The sequence below is a fragment of the Bos grunniens genome, chromosome 8, assembly GCF_055505025.1.
Source record: "Bos grunniens cultivar Pamir isolate PY7600 chromosome 8, Bosgru_T2T1.0, whole genome shotgun sequence".
Classification (NCBI taxonomy): Eukaryota; Metazoa; Chordata; class Mammalia; order Artiodactyla; family Bovidae; genus Bos; species Bos grunniens.
The window spans coordinates 36,177,244-36,198,294 of NC_141172.1; the positions used below are offsets into that span (position 1 = coordinate 36,177,244).

At 42.3% G+C, this 21,051-nt stretch overlaps 1 long non-coding RNA gene across 1 annotated transcript in view; it reads right to left on the bottom strand.

Moving 5' to 3' along the window:
- LOC147366908 (uncharacterized) overlaps positions 1–20,591 on the bottom strand; it is a 1,139,839-nt gene extending 1,119,248 nt beyond the window's left edge. Inside the window, exons 1-3 of the long non-coding RNA XR_015169575.1 lie at positions 20,390–20,591; positions 14,540–14,675; positions 3,578–3,850 (exon numbers count right to left, since the gene is read on the bottom strand). This is a non-coding gene — a long non-coding RNA (uncharacterized LOC147366908). The remainder of the gene's footprint in view (positions 1–3,577; positions 3,851–14,539; positions 14,676–20,389) is intronic.
- Between the last annotated feature and the right edge of the window lie 460 nt (positions 20,592–21,051).

Genomic DNA, 21,051 nt, shown 5'->3' on the forward strand with positions numbered 1-21,051 from the left:
TCTGAGAGGAGAGACTAACATGTGTTAACTACTATGAGTGCCAAGTTCTTTAATTATATCCATAGCATAGCACCTGACACATGATAGGTGCCAAAAATTTTGGAGTTAAGACTTGTCAAATGAATGGGGTAAATGAATTCCCATTTTACTTTTGTAACAATTCCGAGAAACAATTACACATGGGGAAACTAAGGCTCGGAAAAGCCATAGACTTTCTCAGAGTCGCAAAGCCAAGTTGGAAGAGCTGAAATAGGGATAGGTTTTTCTGACTCTTTTGCAACCTATGCTAGTTCCTGGTGGCTTATCTTGTTAATACTGACGTTCAGTTCAGTTCAGTCACTCAGTCATGTCCGACTCTTTGCGACCCCATCGACTGCAGCACGCCAGGCTTCCCTGTCCGTCACCAACTCCTGGAGCATACTCAAGCTCACATGCGTCGTGTCAGTGATGCTATACAACCATTTCATCCTCTGTCATCCCCTTCTCCTCCCGCCTTCAATCTTTCCCAGCATCAGGATCTTCTCCACTGAGTCGGTTCTTTCCATCTGGTGGCCAAAATATTGGAGCTTCAGCATCAGTCCTTCCAATGAATATCCAGGACTGATTTCCTTTAGGATGGACTGGTTGGATCTCCTTGCAGTCCAAGGGACCCTCAAGAGTCTTCTCCAACACCACAGTTCAAAAGCATCAATTCTTTGGCATTCAGCTTTCTTTATAGTCCAAGTCTCACATCAGTACATGACTACTGGAAAAATCATAGCTTTGACTAGATGGAGCTTTGTTGGCAAAGTAATGTCTCTGCTTTCTAATAAGTTTTCTAGGTTGGTCATAACTTTTCTTCCAAGGAGCAAGCATCTTTTAATTTCATGGCTGCAGTCACCATCTGCAGTGATTTTGGAGCCCCCAAAAATAAAATCTCTCACTGCTTCCATTGTTTCCCCACCTATTTGCCATGAAGTGATGGGACCAGATGCCATGATCTTAGTTCTCTGAATGTTGAGTTTTAAGCCAACTTTTTCACTCTCCTTTTTCACTTTCATCAAGAGGCGCTTTAGTTCTTCTTCGCTTTCTGCCTTAAGGGTGGTGTCATCTGCATATCTGAGGTTATTGATATTTCTCCCAGCAATCTTGATTCCAGCTTGTGCTTCATCCAGCCTGACATTTCCCATGATGTACTGATGTTACCTGCTGTCAAACAGACCAAGGGTTGGCCTTCTCATCCAGATTGCTTGGGTCAAAATCCCCAGAGGTTCCTCTTCCCAGCTCTCTTCTACCAATGATTAGTCATTGTATTGCCTTTACACAATTACCTGTTGGTGGGAGATGGAAAATCCCCCATGGTCCTCACTTGCATTCCATCATCTCTGGGTCTCTGCTGCTGCTGCTGCTAAGTCGCTTCAGTCATGTCTGACTCTGTGCGACCCCAGAGACGGCAGCCCACCAGGCTCCCCCGTCCCTGGGATTCTCCAGGCAAGAACACTGGAGTGGGTTGCCATTGCCTTCTCCAATACATGAAAGTGAAAAGTGAAAGTGAAGTCGCTCAGTCGTGTCCAACTCCTAGCAACCCCATGGACTGCAGCCCACCAGGCTCCTCCATCCATGGGATTTTCCAGGCAAGAGCACTGGAGTGGGGTGCCATTGCCTTCTCCCTGGGTCTCTAGAGGAGCCAGTTTACATGTCCCTCTCCAAGGCAGAGAATAATATTCAAACAAACTTTTTTTAGGGTTCCTCTTCCCCACTTTGCCCATACCTCCCCAGAGGAGAAGGTTTCTGTTCACTGAAGAACCCAATCCATCAAGTTACATACCAGCATGGAGAAGAAACAGACACAGAAAACCATCTTTACCTCCTCTTTTACATGGCCTCCTGCATGAAGGAGGAATTTCCAGCATTCCTCCTGGTTTTCTGGATGTGGTCAGCACCTGAAAGACTTCCACCTCCCTCCTGCCTCCCTGCATCCCCTGTGCCAGCACCAGCTTTGTGAGGTGGGCAGTAGTCCTCCTGCAGTGGCTGAGCTGTCAGAGTCCATTCGGCGGAGCCAGTTCCTCAAAGGTAGAGCCACCGCCCAGGCTCTGGAAAAGCAGCCTCCTCCATGGCCACAGGTCCCCACTGTGTTCCCCAGCCTGGCTTTTCCCTGACCATTGGCAACTGAGGAGCTCTCATTAATAAAGCATATTCTCTGATCTGACTTCTGTATCAGTTTTAGGACTCACCTAAACCATAGGGTCAAAGGTTAGGGGTTAGATGAAGGGATCTTCTCTAGGATTCAGATGAAGATAAAGCAGATGAAGCCTGCAAATGAAGCCTCAAACGTCAGCTTTAATAGCTGAACACCAGCCAAAAATATTTAATCCATCTCTCAGAATATAATTATGAATATTTTAGACTTTATTTTGCTCTCTGCATTCTCTTTTTCTTGGTGGAAGGAGATTCTAGGTTCCTTCCTAGTTTTGGTTTCTTTAGTATAGACTGAATGACTCCCATCAAATATCTTGTGTTTGTTGGCCATTCAGATTTAGAAATGAATTACTAAAAGCTGACTGGAAACACAGTGTATATGCATGAGACTTGACAACTTACAATTTTTACCAGAGGATGAACATCTCGTAAACTGGCTCCTATATTTGGTGGGATCCCAAACTCTTTCAAACGCAGAGCAGCCTCATCCAACCCCCTGCCTATAACTATTAATATATCTGGAAAAGCTCTGTGGGAAACAGTGAGGCTGAGGGTGTTCTGTGATGCTGTGTGTGTTTTCATTAAATTTTTCCATCTTCAGCTCTGAGTTTCATTACTACCACCCTCATACTCAGAAAAGTGACAGCCTAGCTGTATAAGCGGAAAAGTGATAACCAAACTGTATAAGGGGAAAGACACTTAGGATTAGACTACCCTATACTCAGGCTTTCCATAAATCTTCCTAATTACAGATTTCTACTTTACCCACCAAACAGATCCTAGGAGATTTTCTGAAGTTCCACAGGACCAACTGACACTAAGTTGCCACCGACTCTAGTCAGCAGTCTCCACATTCCAGCTTCGTAAAATACACAGAAAGTTTCCTTCACTGTGCCCTTTGTTCCTCTCTCTGTACTTCTGAGTTTGTACAAATCTTATTACTCTACAGTGTTACTGTGGGGCTTGGCAAGGAAAATAGTCACAGACAGTCAGTCCTCCAGGCATCTTTCTCATGGGTACCACTTCCAGTGTGGAGAGAACTAGACCGGACACTGAAGGGAAAAGGGAGCTCCAGGATGTGGCTCCTCTCTGTGTATTACTGATTACCCACATCCAGAGCTCTCAGAGCAGGGAGGGCATCCCAGTGAGATGGGATGAGAACCCCCACTCTCCTGTAGGGGTGGAGGCACCATTACTCACATCCCTCTTGTGCATGCTTGCGCCAGCCAGGTGACTCCAACCCCAGACCCTCTCAAGTCATTACCACAGATTCTGCCATAGTGAGTGGGTCTCCTCGTGCTCAAGCCACCCAACATTTCACAGTTTCGGGGTGGGTATTCAGACAGTGAGACTTCACTGTGGCCTTATTTCCCTTTAAGGATTCTTATCTGTGTCTCACCTTTAATTCTAAGCCCACTCAGTAGCCTCCAGGAAGGGAAGTGAAGATCCTTCCAGGGAACCAACACTGGCCCCAAATTTGAAAGATGCCAGAGACCACGTTGATGTAGCTCTTTGATGGGAAAGCGATATGGTGAACATTCTGGCAGGAATGAAGGGCAGGCAACCGATGGCAAGTTCAGCTTATGGGAAGAGGGAACACGCCTTCATGACAGCCCAGCAGCAGGAAGCTCTGTGGTGTAGCTCTTTCCAATTAATTATAACAGCACAGGGCCTGGATAAGGATGTTATAAAAGGGAGAAATACCTGACATAGAGGAGCTATTTTAAAGTATAAGTCTTAGAAATTCTTAAAAGAATCTGTTCTCTCCCTCTTTCTCCCTCGCCTTTCTATCTCTTCAGTTCTCTTTTCTCTTTTGCCGTCTTCCTCTTTCATCCTCCCTTGCCAACAGTCTTTTCCTTTCTTTCTCGCTTCCTCTTTTAAAACTTGACAAGATTATTTGGTGCCTGATAAAGATCTTCCACACCAAGCTCAAGCCCTCAGAGAATATTTTCAACACAGCCATTTCTAGGCCCTGGAAATTAGAATCTACAAAAGAAGTGCTGACAAAAGCCATAAGTAGGGCAGCCTGCACAGCCCAGGCCTCATTTAATCAGCTTTCTGAGAGCTGGGCCCAGAAAACAGGATAAACTCCATCACAAAGCTTTTCACTCATCTTTAACCCATCTACTTCTCATCAACCTATTCATAATGAGCAGGAAAGAAACCCATCACAAAGCCCTAGACCTGGGGGCAGCATTTTATTTCACCAAAGAAAGAGCTTTCCACATTAATGCCTTTTGCTTTCTGTCACAGGTTTCTTGGAAAAGACGTTCTTCTTTCTTTAGGGAGGGAAACAAGCCAAATGACTTGCAAGAGCTAAGATTTAGTGAGTCCTTACTTTGTGCAGGGCTCAGCATTTTACATGCATTATCTCATTTAATCCTCATGGCAACTGTAGGGGAGTGAGCCGATTGTGACTCTCTTTTGCATTTAAAGGACAGAAAGATGTAGAGAGCTTGTGCTGGAGCACACAGCCGAGTATGTGGTAGAGTCGGATGAATCCAAGCATTCTGATTCCCAGGCACACACTGATCACTAACCTGCACTTGTTTTCTAAGCACAGAATGCCAAGAGCCCCCATACAAAGTTCCCACCAGGCCCTTCCTTGTTTAATTTGGTCAGACCAGATCAAGCATATTCAGACATCAGAACATCGGGAAAAACCCAGCCTGTTATTCCTATACATAGCTCATTGGCATCCTGCCCCTCACAAACCCAGGTACATAACTGCAAGGTCAAGCTATGTTTTGTCTTAGCTCCTTCCATCTCACCCAGGGCTTAACTGTGACACACCTATTCCTGCTTGAGAAAGCAGAGCTTAGGATATACACTGGAAGTCAGAGAGAGAACACCGGAAACCAACCGAATAGATGAAGTTGCCCAAAAGCAGAGGCAGGAAGAGCATCCTTGCAGAGATAATTTAGGAAAAAGGAATAAAATTGAGACTATGAAAAAAAAATGATTAGGAGATAGCAATAGTAGAGGAGAGAAATTAAATCAGCTTTTGAAAGGAGAGTGTTTGTGGGAGAGAGAATAAGGGCATCAGTTGTTCATACAGTTGGCCCCCAATTAAACTGCCTTCTTATAGCCCTTAAGTGAATGAATGTGTGTATCTGGGTTTGTGTATCTGTGTGTTCAAACCCCTCACCCATCCACTTCCTATTTCTCACCTTCCTTTACACTCTTGTAATGTACCAGTTGAATATGCTGATCAAAGAAAATTGGCCATACTCTTTTATGTTTCTTGACACCACTTCTCTTTGTTTTACTTCCTCTTCCCAAGAGCCACAGCCCAGAGAATTCCAGGCATAAGATGTGACATAGCAACAGCACCATACAAATGACACCTCACTCCTCCCACTCACCATCCCAGCTCCTGACAACCGGTTCTCCTTCCGACTACCACTCTCTAACTCCACCTGATATACTTGTGTTTTAAAGAGTTGCAGGGCCCAGGTTGGATTTTGTTCTTTTGTTTCTTGTTTTCAAAGAAGGACAAAAACAAAGCTCTAACAGAGTGGGGGGTGGGGGCGGAGAGCCCCAAAGAAGGTGATTAATATCATTGCTGCTAATTTTCCACAAGCACTTGTCGGCACAGCAGTAAGCCGACTCAGACAGTGCCAAAAGTAATCTTGAAATTCTCCAGCATCTCACTCCAGCAATAAAACACAGATTTATGTGGTGCAGCTCATAATAGACGATGGAATAAAATCATTCTAGATGACTAAATCGCAATGTTTCTGGTCGGGGAGCTTAATAACTGAACTCTTTATCCCTCCGGGGACTGTTCAGCCATTTATTTTCATTTCTCTGACATTTTGTCAGAGTCACATAATCAGATGTGCTGCCCTCCTTCATGGTCTGGGCCTCAGAGATCAGTGTGCTTCACAACAGGGTCAGGAGGCACTTCTCTATCCTGCTCTGTCACTCCTCACTCCGAGCCCTAAAGCAAGGAGCCCATAAACCACAACCAGGACTGTCTTGCACCCAACCCTGCCATCTTTTCCAGGCTTCCCACACCTCACTTCTTACTCTTCCAAGTTTCTCTGCCTCATGTGGTCCCCTATCTAGGTTCTTGGATTTCCATGAGCTCATCTGGAACCCTGTGTAGGCTACTTCTAGAAGAGAACACCTCAGAAATCTAAACTACTTTTAAAACTACAGGCTTTAAAATAGGTTTCAAATAGGCTTCATCAATGATTGTCACCTAGAGTAACTTGGGGTTTATTTGGATGGTTTTGGGGGCATTTTGGTCCTCTGCTACAAAATAGACTAGTTTCTTTTTCTCTCCTTTTGCTCTATACTTTCTTTTCCTTCCCATATCTTTTTCCTCTCCCTTCTTTCTCTCCTTTCTTGCCCCTGACAATTACCTGGACCTTTCTGACATCCTTTAACAGGCATTGCTTACTTGCCTGATAATGCTCAAGGATGAAAAAGACACTCATCATTCCATACACACAGAGTCAGTTCAAAGTTGTGTTAAGTCACTGAAGAACAGTTGAGGAACAATTTAAAGCAGTTTACATCTATAGCACAAGCACATATGGAAATGAAATGACGACAAACACAGCTGCAGCCAAGGGACACATTTGAGAGTGCAATATGGACATATCTGAAGGAAAATGGTGAAAACTTTTGGAAGCATTTCTCTGCATGAAGATTACCCTTCTTGTTCTCAAAGCAAAAAATAGATTATAAAATCGCACTAAAATAACAGTGAGGAATAAAGCAGTTCTTATTAAATATCAGGCATCATCTGAGGGCACTTCGCCTCAGTTTCAGCACTGGCTAGGAATGCAGTTATAAATATGACATGGACAAAATACACCCAGAGCCTCCCAGGTGCTGAAGACGCTTCCACAAAGCTTAAACATAATGCAAGTACATCCAGGCGGACCAACATTTCTCCAGAGGCCCTCCGTCAGTCCTTGCACCCAAAGGAGACTTCCAATCTACCATGGATTCATGTCAGAGGCAGACCGGTATGAGATCAGGAATAACCATGAATGCACTGAGGAAGAAAACTTAGAACAAAACAAGGAAAGTGTCATCCCCTTAGTAACACTGGTTAACCATTACCTTGAGTGGAGAAATTTTGTGTTAAACAAAATCACAGCTATTCAATGTGTAGATATACACACATTAAATATGTATACTATATATATAGTAGCTTAAATATACACTATATATAATACACTATATATACACCATGTATAGTGTATTTCTTAATGAATATATATATATAGGCTTACTAACCTTTCCAGGTGTTGCTAAGAAGTATCTGAATTGGTTGAGCCAAACTGACACTTTCTGTCAAATTTCTGGTACACAAAGAAGGTAATACCCTCTGTGGTATAATAGAGAATATATTTGATCTTTGGTCTTTATCCCTAGCAACTGGCACAGAGCTCCTAAAACCCTTGAGATTTCCTGAGTGAAAGAGTGCTTTTTGTTATTCCTAAGGGACTCCCTTGACTATACCTGAGCTTATGCTAATGAGATGGTTCATGGGAAGGAGCCTAGATAACTTCAAGATGCGGGGGAGTGGCAGTCACTAGAGGAAACCACCACCTGATGATATGGCTGGATCTTGCAACCCTACTCTGCCAAGGAAGTCCTCAGGAGGGATAGGGGCTGGAGACGGAGTTCAGTCATGGGGCCAACAACGTAATCAACCACACCTACTCTCTTAGCCTGTTCAAGCTGCCATAACTACATACCAGACACTAGGTGGCTTAAACAACAGAAATTTATTTCTTACAGTTCTAAAGGCTAGAAACCCAAGATCACGGTGCTAGCTGATTCCATTACTAGTGAGGGCCCTCTTTCTGGCTTGTAAATGACCACCTTGCATGTCTTCACACAGCCTTTCCTTGGTGCATGAACATACAGAGAAACTTCTCTGTCCTCTTCTTATAAAGCCACTAATCCCATTATGTTCTCCCTACTCCCATGATCTAATCTAACACTAATTATCTCCCATCTCCAAATACCATCGCATTAGGACTTAAGGCTTTCACATATGAATTTGGAGGGGCACAAACATTCAGTCCATAACACCTACATAATGAAGCTTCACATAAAAGCTCTGGAACAAGAAAGTTCAGGAAGCTTTCAGGATGGTGGATACAACAATGTAATGGCAGAATGGTGCACCCAGAGAGCGCCTGGAGTGCTCTGCCCTGGACTACACAGACCCTGCTGCCCTATTTCTCTTCACCTGGCTGTTCACTTGAATCCTTGATAATAAAACAGTATTCATACACACAGTGCCTTCCTGAGTTCTGTGAGTCATTCTAGTGAATTCTTGAACCCAAGATGGTGGTGATGGGAACCCTTAATAGTTTGTAGTTCTCCAAGCAGAAGTACAGGAAGACCTCTGAACTTGCAGCTGGCATCCAAGGTGAGAGCAGTCTAGTGAGACTGAGACCTTACCTGAGATCTAATGCTAACTCCAGGTAGGTAGTGTCAGGACTGAACTATAGCACATCCAGTTTGTCAGACTGGTGGCTCAGACAGTAAAGAATCTGCCTGCAATGCAGGAGACCCAGGTTCAATCCCTGGGTTGTAAAGATCCCTTGGAGAAGAGAATGGTAACCCACTCCAATATTCCTGCCTGGAGAATTCCATGGACAGAAGAACCTGACAGGCTACAGTCTATGGAGTCAGAAAGAGTCTGACATGACTGAGCTACTAACACATTACATTGTACCCAGCTGGTGTAAGAGAATTGGTGTTGGGAAAAAAATACCTGCCCATAACCCCATCCCAATCCCTAACAAATAGTGTTTTTGCTTTCTTAATTGCCCAGTGAGGTAGGCAAAATTCTAAGGAGGTCCCAGAATTCCCACCACTGGAGTGCATGTCTTATATAATCCCCTCCTTTAGTGTGAACAAGACCTGTGACTATGACAGGACTTTACTTCTGTTATTAGATCATGTTATACAGCAAGGAGTAAGAAATGGCAACCCGCTCCAGTATTTTTGCCTGGGAAATTCCATGGACAGAGGAGCCTAGTGGGCTACATACAGTCCATAAGGTCACAGAGAGTCGGACACAACTAGTTATGTGCACACACACATGCAGCAAGAGTGAAAGGATTTCATAACTGTAATTAAGGTCCCTAATCAGCTGACTTTGAGTTAATCAAAAAAGAGATTATCCTGGATAGGCCTAGAATATAAGATAAGCCCTTTAAAAGAGGGTCTATAAGTCAGAGAGGAAGTCAGAATTCTGCTGCTAGCCTGAAGCCCAAAGCTGCCACACTGAGAAGGCCTATGAGAGGACTACGTAGCCAGGAATGGAGTGGCCTCTGGGAAGCAGAGAGCAGACCCCACGTGATAGTCAGCTACAGAATGGGGATTTCAGTCTTACAACCACAAGGAACTGAATTCTGTCTACAACCTGAGAGCTTGAAAGAGGGCTCTGAGCTCTAGAAAGCAACACAAGCCAATTAATACTTTAACTGCAGCCTTGCCAGATCCAAAGCAGAGAACCCAGCTAAGATGTGCCCAAACTCCTGACTCACAGAAACTGTGAGACAATAAATATGTTGTTTTAACCTGCTAAATTTGTGACAATTTGTTGTGCAGTAATAGAAAACAAAAACAATCACACACCATACACACTGATCAACTGGTCACCCTCCTACTTCACATTTATGATGCTGCCCAGGTCTTTTCAGGGTAGAGTCTTCAAGAGGAGTTTTATGATTTGCACATAATATATGACTGATAATTTTGTTGCTGAATTGATATTATACTGTCATGCTTTAGAGGAAGGCATAGCATAATACTACATGGATTACTTCAGGTCTTCAACACATTTAACTTTTAAAATAAACATCCTTTGTTATATGATAACCTAACCATAAACCATTCCATTAAAATATCATTTCCAAAGCAGGAAATAAATTCCAAATACGTACATCCTCTAAAGACCCACGGTTTGGAATTTTCTAATTTTCTGAGCTTTTTATACTCTATCACTAAGCAACAAAATAGCAACTACAACTCAGCTAAAAATGTTCACCCAAATGCAATTCTAACTTCTCTGATCAAGAGTGAAATTGACCACTTCTGCGTAGAGTTCTGAGTTAATAGGTAGTTCAAAACTTGTGATTACCAGTGAGAAGAGGGAAGTGGGGAGGAGCAAGATAGGGTAGGGAATTAAGAGGTAAAAATACTATGTATAGAATAAATAAGCTGTGCTGTGTGCTTAGTCACTCAGTTGTGTCTGACTTTTTGTGACCCCATGGATTGTAGCCTGCCAGGCTCCTCTGTCCATGGGGATTCTTCAGGCCAGAATACTGGAGTGGATTGCCATGTCCTCCTCAAGGGGATCTTCCCAACCCAGACACCAAACCCATATCTCCCATATTGCAGGCAGATTCTTCACCATCTAAGCCACCAGGAAAGCCCAAGAATACTGGAGTGGGTAGCCTAAAGCTTCTCCAGGGGATCTTCCCAACCCAGGAATCAAACCAGGGTCTCCTACATTGCAAGCAGATTCTTTACCAGCTGAGCTACCAGGGAAGCCCCAATAAATAAGCTACAATGATTATATCAAAAAAGGCAGGGAGTATAGTTAATATTTTATAATAACTGTAAATGGAATATAATCTTTAAAAATTGTGAATCACTGCTATACATCTGAAACTTGTATAATATTTTAAATCAACTATACCTCAATAAATATTTTCTAAAAATTCAACAAACCCAAGCACAAATGGGGAGGTCAGACCCACACCAAAAGAGTAAGTTCTATTGTGGATTATTTTATCTGTAAAATATTGACCTCTCTCCCAAATCCTCCCTGCTCCACTAGCTGGCTTAATATCAGAGCATGGAGAACAGTGAGTTCTGGTTATCTGTGTTCCTCTTCTCTCATGTGTTTTCTGCACAACCCTGCTAGGATTCCATCATTATCTTCATGTATACCAGTTAGATAACTGAGAAGATTCACAACTCTCACAAGTTTGCTAAAATCAAATGAATGATGCATATGAAATAATTTTCAAATGAGAGAATATTTCCATGAATGTAGCAAATGCTTATTTCTTAGAGAACAACCATATTACAGAATAATAGAAGCTCAACATTAATGAAGTCTGACAGAATTCTGAAAGACACCCAACTGGATGTTTGAATTTCTTTTCCAGTACCCTGCATTTACTCATTCATCAAAAATGTATAAAACACAAACTACCACCTATCCACTAAGGAAGGCCCTTTCAAGTGGTCTGTTATTGATATCCTGCAGTGACAAGGAATTCACTATGTCCTGGGGGACCACATTCTATCTGGTGCGTTTCTAATTGTCAGAAACATCTCTCTTGTAGTAAGGACCAAGTATCCTTATGAGTAGCTAGGTTTGGGGGGTGAAAAGTGACAAGTGGTGCTTAGCCACTAGTTGGGAGATAGGATTTGCACATCTGAAGCAATAGTGAATAATGCAGGGCAGCGTGTGCATGGTGTGCAGACTGATTAAATGCACTCTGGAAGGCTGAAAAGAAACAATGAAGTCTTCTCAGGGGAGGCAGAACTTAAACTAAGCCTAAATGTCAGCTAGAACCTGAGGAGCTGAAGGTAATTTCAGATGAGATGAACAAAATCAACAGAGGCATAGAATGCACACATGGGAAAAGACTGTGTTTGACGGTAGTGGAGGGTCCCCAGGCGCGACAAAGGAGTTTGAAATTGATATGGTGGGAACCTTGAAGTCTCTGAAGGTTGTTGAAACATTATTAGTTTCATTCTCACGAGAGCACATTGTATCTGAACAGAAAACCGGTGTTCTTCATCTAGAAGAGGAAAATAGAGACATAGAATAGTTTAGGTCCAAAGAGGAAGCTAGGCAAAAGGCCAGTTCCAGAGAAGAAAGATTTAAAACATGACCAGAGCCTCTGGTTGTTGAGTCGGCTGTAACTTGTTTTACAAATTTGTATAAGGAAATTGCCAGAAGCAAGTGGCCTTCTGGTCACCTGTTCCTTTGTGCAATGTGGCTTTCTAAGGTTTGTGTAAAATTATTTTTTCTCTGCATTTTGCAAAGAGGAATGGAGTATTTTTTTATCAGCCCAATAATTCAGGATTCCTCTGATACAGATATGAATAAATGAAATCTCTTAATATTTAGAATTTTTCTATACTTTACTTTCTGAATATGCCTTACAGTGAAGTTTCTTTGAATAGGATTTGGGGCCATTCTCATGCTCCACCAATATACACTCAGGTGGGTACATGGTGAAATGACTGAGGATAGTCTTCTTGTACGCCACAATACTGGATGAACAACACTCCATAGAATACTGGCCAGTTTTAGAAAATGCTAAACCAGGGAAGCCAGAGAAGCCATCCCAGTCTGAGCCAGCATTTAATCAGATTTATTTAACATTAGTGATTTGGTTGTTAGGACAGGAGATCAATTAACGTCGTATACCATTCTTTTGCTCCCTAGGGAATACAAGGCCAGACCGCAGGACAGTCTCTACTCTGCTCTGTTCCTCTGCCTAAAGTGTGTGCTCTCTATGTATCCAGATGGGCCTGGACTCCAGACTGTGAGCAGCTCACTTGACTCTGGGCATAGCTGAAAGCAGGGGCACCCAGTACCTACAGCAAAGCCTCTTTCAGCACTGCAGAGGAAGGCCTCCCTTTTGATTGTTTCCTCTGAGCAAAGATTGAGGGTCAGTAGGTCATCTCATCCTAACTCCCTTCTTCCAAGAGCCAGATTTCAGGGCAATATCCTACTACCATTATTGTAGCTCATTTGAGGCATAAAGGAGCTTGTTTTTACTCTTAATAGAACTAGAAAAGCAAGCAGGTAAGCATGATTTTCGAACGGCCAATGATGTTTAACAAACTTTTCAGATATTACACATTGTCTTCATTTTGGAAAAAATGAATAGCTTTCCTTCTGGGAGGGAATCCTTGCTGAATATAGATTTAGAGCAGAAGTCAGTAGATAATCTGACAAACCTATAAGCTGCCATGAGAAACGAAAAGACATTGTGATGTCAATGGATAGAGTCTCAGCATGTTTCCAAAGGTATCCCTTAAACTTGTGCTGTGCTTAGTCTCTCAGTGGTGTCTGACTCTTTGCAACCCTATGGACTGGAGCCCACCAGGCTCTTCTGTCCATGAGGATTCTCCAGGCAAGAATACTAGAGTGGTTTGCCACGCCCTCCTCCAGAGGATCTTTCCAATCTAGGGATCGAACCCAGGTTTCTCACATTGCAGGCAGATTCTTTACCAGCTGAGCCACTTAAACTTGCTATAACTGACAAATCTGTATTTCCCAGCTAAGTCACTTTTTTCACGATTTACAACAATTATTTTGTGTGTGCTTTCTATTGTGGAGAACACTGTGTGTGAAACAAATTGAACGTGCAGTCTCCTTCCTCAAACACTCAAGGGGCATATAGATATGAAGATGAAGGCAAGTATAAATAAGTAGATGGTGGGGAAGATGACTTAGAAAGGCTCGTGTCTACACCACCTTCCAACAGAGTCTGTGATGCTCAGCAAGGGAAGAGGGTAACTCTGGAGAAGAGCAACACAGCAGGAGTATCAGCAGAAAGTAAAGGATAATACTCATAACTTGCATTGACCCAACCACCATCTCAGGTGATCTCAACCACCCAATGCAGCAGCAGCTCTTCCTCTGTCCATTTCACAGACTAGGACACCGAGGCCTGGAGAGGAATAGAGCTTGCCAAGGCCACACATATATGAAGTGGAGAACCAGATTTCAAGCCAAGAAATCCAACCGTGATCGCACACCACTGATCTCAAGATACCACAAATTAGACGTGTCACAAGTATTTCCCAGTGTAGCACTGCCCAAAAGAAATATAATGTGAGCCATATGGTGATTTTAAGTGTTCTAACAGATATATTGAAACAATTTTAAAGGACAGATGAAATTAAAATGAATATGTTTTATCTAACCCAAGTACCCAAAATATTTTCATTTCTATATGCAATCAATTTTTTAAAAGCTATTTTAAAAAACCATTGATGAAATATTTTCTTTTCTTCATACTTAGTCTTCCCAACCTGGTGTTTATTTAATACTCACATCTAAGTTTGGACTAGCCACACATCAAGTGCTCAACAGCCACAACGGCCAGTGAACAGTACAACTCTCCTGTCCACTGTGAGAGAAGTGAGTTAGTATGAAAACTGATTTGAGAGAAAGAGGATAAGATTAGAACAATCTTAGAACAGATTAGAACCAATCAGAATTGGAAGTATCATAGAAACTTACAGATTAGAACCAATCAGAATTGGAAGTATCATAGAAACTTAAAGTATATTTTTTAAAACATGTTTTCATCCTTGCAACAATAAATGACAAATTTACCTGTGGAGGACAACTGTAGACAATCCACAGACACCAAGTACTATGAAGAATCAGAGCATGCAGGGTTCCAGCTATTCCACTTAAGCATGATTTTCCTTGGCAACATCTGGCCAAGGTGTTGAGCTGAGAGAAATGCCTAAGACAATAACAATTAATTAACTGATGGCCTAAGTGCTTCCTGCCCTTCTTTCCAATTTTCCAGATTAAAAATGCCAATTAAATTAAATGTCTCCCTTTCCACTCAGACTCATTCAATGTCCACACCCAGGCTGAAAGCTTCCTCTTGCCAACAACTGTCTCCATCCCTTAGCTAAGATTTTGAACTACTTAACCAAAGATGAGAAAGAATGAAAGACTTTCTGATTAATTTCCATTTCTGTGTCATTACAACTAGCTTTATCCTCTAAAGCAAGAAATAAATCTCACAGCCTAGGACCTGGCAGGTGCAATCACTAATACCCAGGAGACTTGGAACTTAGACATCATTTCTCTTGGCTTGGGTGATGCTTCTAAGAGAGTTTAATCCTCACTTAAGTCATTCTATTTCAATATTGCTATCAAGGAAACACAATCTTAAACCAGAAAAGAAATGGACTGGGGTTTTCTATTCTCACTTCTTACCCAGAATAAAGCTGTTCTGCATTCCATCAAACTCATCCCTGAAATCCTTCACTCACACTAAAATGTAAATAACTACACCTCAGTGCTCTGTTTTGAAATCTGATCAAGTAGCAGAGCCCCTGAAAATCATGTTCTTCTTGAAATATCATTTAAAACTTATAAAAAACTAAAATTTTGAAAATTAAATTATACAATTCTCTATTAAATCAGATTCCATCTTAGATTCCAGTATTAGTATATGCTAAGAGTTTTTTCATAGTATTTAAAAAGAGTTGAATAGATAAAATTTTACAACTGATAATATCCCATCCTTTAACAATTTTAACCAGAGTCAATGAAAATGGCTATATCCAGAGCAGCAATAAACCTCTGAGAACTTAAGTTCCTTGGAACTTTAACCTGAAAACTAATAGTTTACAGAATCAGCCACTTTTCATGGGCTTTACCTTTTAACAGGATACAAGACTTTATATCTGGATCATGGACACAGAGAACAGACTGGTGGTTGCCAAGGGAGAAGGGGCTAAGGGAAGGAAGGAGTGGGAAGTTGGGGTTAGCAGATGTTAACTTTTATATATAGAATGAATAAACAAGGCCTTACTCTATAGCACAGAGAACTATATTCAATACCCTATGATAAACCATAATGGAAAAGAGTATTTTTTTAAAAAGGATATATATATATATATATATATATACACACATATATAACTGAATCACTTTGCTGTACAGCAGAAATTGATACAACACTGTAAATCAATTATAGTTCACTAAAAAGAAAAAAGACTGTTTAGCAGTAGAGAAGTGATGTCAAGTCTTAGCTACTAATAGAAGAGGGCTGTTTTTGACTTATGGTCTGTGGTTAATTCCCAGTGTAAGCAGGGAGAGGATGCTGATTAAGAGCCAATGCCACAGTTTATACTCAGTTTATTGCACTGAATCCTGTCACCAGTCCAGAATATAGCAGGAGTGGGAGGAGAGGAGTGGAGAACAAGAAAAGTTAAGATCAATACACCAATGTGGCTGAGACCTGAAAAACAATGGTCCCATATATTTAAACAGGCCCTGGGATCCAATCCTCACTCACAAGGCAGCCTCTATAAAGTCATTACTGGTCTCTGCCAGAAGTCTTTGCATCAAGTCCCCTGCCTACAGCCAAAGTATTGAAGCCAGAATTGCAAAGATTTTAAAGTGGTTGACCACAGCTGATTCAACATTTTATCATGAAAAAGATCAAACATATGCCAGATAGAAACCTAGAATGAACATGTACTCATCACTCAGCTTCAGCAATTATCAATATACGGCCAAGTGTGTCAACGTACACCCTCATTCACTTACCCCACACATACATTTTATTATTTTGAAACAAATTCCAGATGTTATTTCAAGTGTGAATATTTCATTATGCAGCTACTTAAAAATAGGGCTCTTAAAAAATATAACCCTAATACCATGATCACATTTGAGAAAGTTAACAATACCTTTATATCATAAAATATTCAGTTAGTTTTCTATTGTCTTATATTTTTAGAAGTTGGGCTATTTAAAGAAGAATTTTTAAAAGTCCATATACTATATTCTGTTCCTATGCCCCAATATTTCCTGCAAACTGGAAGGCTTGATTATATTTACATTCAATTTTTTTTAGGCAAGAAGACTTCATAGATGGTTGTGTACATAACACCTGATGTTAATATCGATCAATGAGTTCAGGAGTTGCCAGCCTGATTCATCCATTACAAAGCTTCCTATCAGCTTGTCAACTAATGATCTTAGTGGGCACTGATGTTAATTGCTTAGATCAATTATCACATTAAGGATTGGGATCTTGATATTTTAAATCAATCATTCTTCTCACCAACTGGAATTTTTCTATAAAGAGAACTTTCAAATAGTTGGTTGCTCCATGGGACAGTTTATGCAGGAAAAACAAAGAGTGAGTTCTTTGCTCTTATTTACCTGAATAGCTACCCACTCCAGTATTCTTGCCTGGAGAATTCCACAGAGAAGTCTGGTGGGCTACAGTCTATGCAGTCACAGAGAGTTGGAAGCTTTCTTTTCACCTAGTTTCAGAATAATGGACTGGTTCTCTAGCATTCCTCATAGGTGACTGATCATTTTTTGTATATTATAAATTATACATATAAAATATGTCTCGATCCATTCACAGTTATATTCTTTTTGATTCTCAAAGTTTTCCATCTTTGGCCAGTAAGAGTCCTTCAAGTTGGCTCCTGAATCTTTTTAACACAACCCCCAAAGTTTTGAGGGTTTCCTTGTTTCCTGATACAAAATGTTTCAGGCTTACCTTATACATTTATTAGCCCAAACATGGAATTTACCATTTTTCCACAAATCCTGGGGGTTTTGTGGTGGTGGTGGTGATTGTTTTCTTCTAGAAAAGACTGTTTTAGCTCTCCCTACCTCCCATTTCTCCTTATTCCAGAGAACCCAGGCTAAGGAACAAATAAGTTCTACAAACAAAAGCCATCAAGTACCAATTGGCAGCCCTTTGGTGATGACAAGTAGTAGGTCTGACACTAAAGAGTTTATGTCCAGCAGAACTTGATTCCATAGGAATCCAGGCTCCAAGGCTGGCAGGAGGCCTCTGCAGCTATCCCGCTACCACCCCAGGGATGATACCCAGCCTGAAGATAGCAGAGGACAGTGAAAAGCATTACGTCTTTAATGACACAGTTGAGTTACTGAATCAACCAACTGGAAGTCACCCTACCTCTGGACGGCCTAATGTGGGAGATAATAAATTTCCTTGTTGTTTAGTCCCATTTGAGACAACGCTTTCAGTTACTTAAGACCAAGTCCTGAAAGAATACACATCCTTTGTGGGCAAGGCAGGGGTGGAGCTCTTACACCTATTTCCAAGAGAGCCTAACTTCAGCTTGTTTCTCTGCTGCCACCTGACTCAGATTCACTCCCAGCTATGGCCCAGGAGTCTAAATCCTATACACTGCTGGTCACTTGTCTAGAAAGCCTGGCCCATGTCCTCTCTCTTTACTCCTCCAAAGCAGGAGCACTACACTGAGTGAGTAGCAATCTTATACTGAAGGTTTGAATCCAACAGAGAACAGCTGTAACACCTGTAGAAAGAACTTCAACTATCCTGGTTCCAAGAGATTTGTTGGCCATTCCCTCCACAGGGAATTTGTCAATGACTACTTTCCTTCAAGGGTCCTAACTTCCCACTATATTACTGAGCTCCACTCTCTCTCTCACCCACTCCTACTTTCTTCTCCTGCAGGTCCTTCTACCATCTCAAGGTGCCAAAGCACAACCTCAAACTTCCTGTATTTTACTCTGCAGAGCAGTTTCCTCATCTATATTTTAACTTCAATTCCAGGCATGCTCAGATACCTTACTTTCAACAACAACAACAAAAAACAGGCTCCTTAAGGCATTTCCCTAAACAAAAGAATAATTCTGTCTCTGAAAGAGGAATTAATTCTATCTTCCTCTTGGGTCAACCTGCTCAAATTCAGTGAGCTTTCTAAATATCATTGCTTTTCTTATTATTAACATTTAAAACAGTAATAATGTTATCTAGCTTGTAGCAGTGCTAGAAAGCTTTATCAGTGGGTGAGACTGGTAAACTTATTTAATCTCTGCTCCATTTTTCTTATGTGTGAAATGAAGATAATAACACCTTCCTCACAGCTCATAAGGTTGTTGTGGAGATTAAACCAACATATGCAAAGGGCTTTGAACAGTGCCTGATACATAATAAGTACAACAACTGGTAGCACCTGCTGCTGCTGTTTCTGTTGTTAATTTATCAGACATCTTTGATCTAAAAAGGATATTGGAGGGACCTACTGTATAGCACATGAGACTCTGCTCAATGTTATGTGGCAGCTGGATGGGAGGGGAGTTTGGGAGAGAATGGATACATGTATGCATGTGGCTGAGTCCCTTCACTGTTCACCTGAAACTATCACAACATTGCTTGTTAATCAGCTATACTCCAATACAAAATAAAAAGTTTAAAAAATAAAATAAAACGGGTGTTGGAAAATGGTGCCACGGGATAGATAAGAGCCCTACAATACAAGGTTATGGTGAGGACTGAAAGATCTGCATAACCTAAAACAGCACCTATGATATAGTGGCTGATAAAGGCAGGCTCTTCAAGCTTAGAAGTCAAGTCCTAGTGTATGTAAAGTACTGGCACATGGTAGATTAATAATGTGAGATAGCATGTTACCTCCAGGGGAATGAATAACGTGAAGATGGGTCGTTGGGGCACCTGGAGTTTCAAAAAATCCCAGCAAGAGGCCCCATTGTCATTCCCACAGAATATATCATTGGTTCCTGTTGCAACCCTTAATAGTATTACTAGTAGAAGGTACGGAGAAGACAATGGCACCCCACTCCAGTACTCTTGCCTGGAACATCCCATAGACGGAGGATACCCATAGACTGCTGGGCTGCAGTCCATGGGGTCGCTAAGAGTCCGACACTACTGAGTGACTTCACTTTCACTTTTCACTTTCATGCATTGGAGAAGGAAATAGCAACCCACTCCAGTGTTCATGCCTGGAGAATCCCAGGGACTGGGGAGCCTGGTGGGCTGCCGTCTCTGGGGTCGCACAGAGTCGGACACAACTGAAGCGACTTAGCAGCAGCAGCAGCAGCAGAAGGTAAGTGGGTAATTCCCTGGCTGGTCCAGTAGTTAGGCCTCAGCATTTTCACTGCTGAGGGCCTGGGTTCAATGCCTGGTAGGGGAACTAAGATCAGGCAACAATGTGGAGTGATGGCCAAGCAGCTAGCTGCATATTCTAAGTCTTGCCGTTCCTCTTCTGTGGGGAAAGAGGTGGACGTGACCCAGTCTCCACCCAGAAGAACAAACAAGGAGAAAAGGCCCCCAGTTGCACTGCCCACTCTCATTCCCTACCTGCCCCACCTTGCTAGCCAATGTGGCGCAGGCCAGCCTCTGGGTGCTTATGTTGGGGGTCAGTTTTCATTCCACAACTACAACCCGCCACAGTGAGAGAACCAGCAGCAAGCTTGCAGCACCAGGGCTCCGGGTCTGGACGGCTTTCCCGAACAACCCGGGTGATCAGAAAACAGACAACCAACCTTTCCCTCAGCTCCTTCCAGTTTTTTTTCCTCCCAGACTCGAATGAGCCAGCCTGGGAATTTGGAATTCACAGGGAAGTAAGAAAGCCAGACGATATAACTGAGCCCTGTGCCCAGACACCAAAACATTACCAAGATGTGGGTCCAGGTGACCGAAGGTGTTAGAATCCCTCTGAAACAGTCACCGGGTCGCAGGGAGCGGAATCAAAGACTTTCTCTACCCTTCCCAAGATCGCGGGGAAAGAAAGGGTGTGGCTTCTCTGGGGAGGCGGACCAATCGGAGCCACTCAGACCAAGCCGGTGTCTCATGCGCACGGGTGTGGGTCTTGAGCAGCCATGAGGATCACCTGGGGGCCAATCACAGGCCAGCAGTCTCACCTGATGAGGCAGAGCGAGCGGCCAGGCCCCACATCCGTGGTGCACGTGGCAGGTTATCTGCCAAGCAGCCTGGCTATGTGATCCTCCCTCTAAATAGCAGAAAATAAAACGTCAGGTACTTGGGGCCACTGAAACACTGAGAACCTGGAGAAAACCTCTGGAGTTGTCTGCTCAAAAGCCCAGAGGTCCATTTCTTAGGAACAAAAACCCGATGGACTTAGTTTGCTTCAGGAGTTTCTCATTCATTCTGCCAAAAATAGATCCCGGGGCAGCGGAGAGGAAAGCCTGAAATAATGATCCTGGCTACTCAGAGAACTGACCATCAGGTGATAATAGAAACCTCTTAAGAAAGATGCTAATTAAATCTGCACTAAAATGATTACATGGCTATTATCTACCCACTCAAAGAAAGTCAG